Below are 3366 nucleotides of genomic sequence, written 5' to 3'. Positions count from 1 at the left end.
GAAATCTGGTATAAGTATTTCAACACAAAGTAAAACTCCAGATAAAGAATATTATCAGTGATATAAGGGTACTGCATGATGAAGAACAGTTTAATTCATCAGGAAGATGTAACAATCATACATGTTATGCAATTAATAACAGAAGTTCAGAATATATGAAGGAAAAAATGACAGAATTAAAGGGAGAAATTGACACAATTACATGTAGTTGCAGATTTTATTGCTTCTCTCTTAGTAACCAACAGAACAACTAGGCAATCAATAAGAATGTTGAAGATTTTAACAATAATATCAACCAACTTGATCTAATTAATATTTACAGAACACTAACACTAAAGGAAACAACTGCAAAATGCACATTCTTTTCAACATTATTGAATGTTCACTAAGATAAGCAATATACTGAATAATAAAATATGTCCCAACAAATATCAAAAGATCAAAATCTTGCAGGGTTTGTTTTCTAGCCAAAATAGAATTAAATTAGAAATCAATAGCAACAAGGTACCTAGAAAATCCCCAAATATTTGGAATTGGTGCACATCTAAAGAGCCTGTGGATGCCAACAGAAATCACAAGGTATAATAAACAATGATAATGAAACTATGTCAACATTTTGGTAGTTATATCAGTGTTTAAAAGGAACTATAAGGATTATATTAGAAAAAAAGAAAGGTTTAAAATCAAGGATTTAAGCTTCCACTTTAAGAAACTAGAAAAATAACAAATCATACTCAAAGTAATTAGGAGGTAGGAAATAATAAAGAGCAGAAATCAATAAAACAAAGAACAAAGAATAGAGGAATATAACAAAGCCAAAAATTAGTATGTTGAAAAGATTAACAAAGTTAATAAACTACTAGCAAGTCTGATCAAGAAAAAGAGAAAATTATTAATATCAAGAGTAAAAGAGGGGCCTTTTCTTAGATTCTACAGAAATCAAAAGAATGAGAAAAAATATTACAAATACATTGATAATGATAAAATTTGGAAACTTACATAAAATCAACAAGTTCCTTTAAAAACATAGCCAAAATGACAGATAGCCTTTATTTATTAAACAAATTTAACTTATAGTCAAAATTTTCCCACAAAGAAAACTTCATGCCTAGATGGTTTTCACTGGTGAATTCTATCAAATACTAAAAAAGGAATAATACCAGTTTTATACATGTTCATTCAGAAAATAGAGGAGAGAATACTTCCAATTGTTTTTTTATGAGGCCATCATAACCCAAATACTAACCTAACAAACACGCTACAAAGAAAGAAATTAAAGACCAATATCTGAACATAGATGCAAAAATCCTTAACAAAATGTTATTAAATCGGGGCCGGCCGAGTGGCGCGATGGTTAAGAACTGGTTTGGGACGCCAGAGGGCCCCGGTTCGGATCCCACATATGAGGGCCAGTGACACTACCGTGTGTAGCCAGCAGCCAGCGTGAGTGGCCAGCAGCCCCCGTGAGTGGCCGTCCAGAAGCTGGCGACTGATGCGCCTCGCTGGGGAAGAGCGCAATGATGGTGCCAACTTGGGCCAGTGAAGCAACGTCCTCCACAACTAGATTGAAGAACAAAAAACAACAGCAACTTGTCTGTTCCCCTTCCCCCAATTCCCCAATAAAAATAAAAAAAATCTTAAAAAAATGTTATTAAATCGAATGCAGCAATATATAAAGAAGATAATGCATCATGATCAAGTTGGGTTTCTTTCCAAATTTTCAAATGGCTTAATATTGGAAAATCAATCAATGTTAATTCCTCATAGTAACATAGTGTAGGAGAAAAACCATATAAACATCTCAAGAGAGGAAGAAAAGGCATTTGACAAAATTTAATATCCATTCATAACAAAAACTCTTAGCAAATTAAGAATAAAAGGGAACTTCCTCAATATGATGAAGAGTATCTACAAGAACCCTACAGCCAGCATTGTACTTAGCGGTTACATAGTGAACACTTCCCCACTAAGACTAGAAGTCTTGGTCTGCACTTCCAGGAAGCTTTAAAGATAGTCTCCCACCTCACTAGTGCCCTTTGTTCTCTCCTTTTCCACACTTTTCTTTCCTAGAATGTAGATAAGATGACATGAGCAGCAGCTAACATCTTGTAACCAGAAAGTAACCTTGAAGAAAAAAATAAGCCTCTCTATTTTAAAGCTTCTCTTACTGGGGACTCTGTTATCTACTGTGAATGCAATTCCTGATTAACACAAGAAATAATTTGGGTCGAGTACTTGTTATATTGGGCTGTCGGAAAAGTCATGACGTAGTTTTTCTATGTTTTTCATTGTAAAAACGCTTCATGACTTTTCCAACAATCCACTATATTGGGCTGTGTTGGATGTGGTAATTTCTTTTGTCATTTAAACTCCCAAAGCCCTATGAAGTGGGCATTATTCGCCTCTGTTTACAGATGAGTAAACTGAAACAGAATAAGTAAACAGTAAACAGAAAAGCTCACCTCCTTCAGGCAACCTTCTTAAAGAAAACTAACCAATTCTGCCTCAGTGCTCCTGTCTAGTATATAAATCTTATCTAGCAACTGATGCATATTTGAGGTATGGAAGCAGACACTCTGGTCATATTCAGGGAGGCCCTTTGCAGTCTGGAATTATGTCTTATTCACCATGGCATTGCTAGTGCTTGAACAGAATATATATATATATATATATAAATTTTAAAATAGAATTTAGGGGATATACTGTCTTGCAATATATTCTCCAGAACCGTCGTTATTAAGAAGATCAGTTATGCAGTGCAGACAAGAGCAATGGCCATCTTCGAGCATTTGACCACGGGAAGACCAGTAACCGACAAGTTCCTGCAGTGGGCAGCCTCCTGCCAGGACTGCTGCACATGCCTGCCCTCACTCCTTAGACACCTGAGCCCTAGGCTATGTTTCATGTCCTCTAATTCTGTTTCATACATGCAAAATGTTGTGTTTTAAATTTAGCCAATAAGCTACCTAGCCCAACAGATAAGAAAAATACACCTGGCTGGGCTGGCTAGTACTCTGATACGTCCATATTAAAAGAAGAGAAAGGAAAAATAACAAATGTGTATTTTGCAGCAGATAATTGCTTCAAGTGAAAGGTAGTCCCATTGTTGCTTATGTGTTCCGAAGGGAAGACCTTTCTATCACGATGTCTCTGTGGTCCTGCTCTCTATTGGTGTGGTTTGTTCTTCCCCCAACTCAACTCTGCCCATAGGTGCCGCTGTCTCTTCTCTGAGTGTCCTTTTAAAAGCCTTGAGGGCCGGCCAGGTGGTTCAGTTGGTTACAGCCCGAGCTCTGAGCAACAGGGTTGCTGGTTTGATTCCCACAAGGGCCTGTGAGTTGCACCCCAGCTGAGCTGAGCTGCCAACGG

This window comes from Hipposideros armiger, unplaced genomic scaffold (genome assembly GCF_001890085.2).
Source record: "Hipposideros armiger isolate ML-2016 unplaced genomic scaffold, ASM189008v1 scaffold_412, whole genome shotgun sequence".
In the NCBI taxonomy this organism is placed as follows: Eukaryota; Metazoa; Chordata; class Mammalia; order Chiroptera; family Hipposideridae; genus Hipposideros; species Hipposideros armiger.
The sequence above is the reverse complement of the archived record's forward strand: the minus strand, read 5'-3'. Positions refer to the sequence as shown.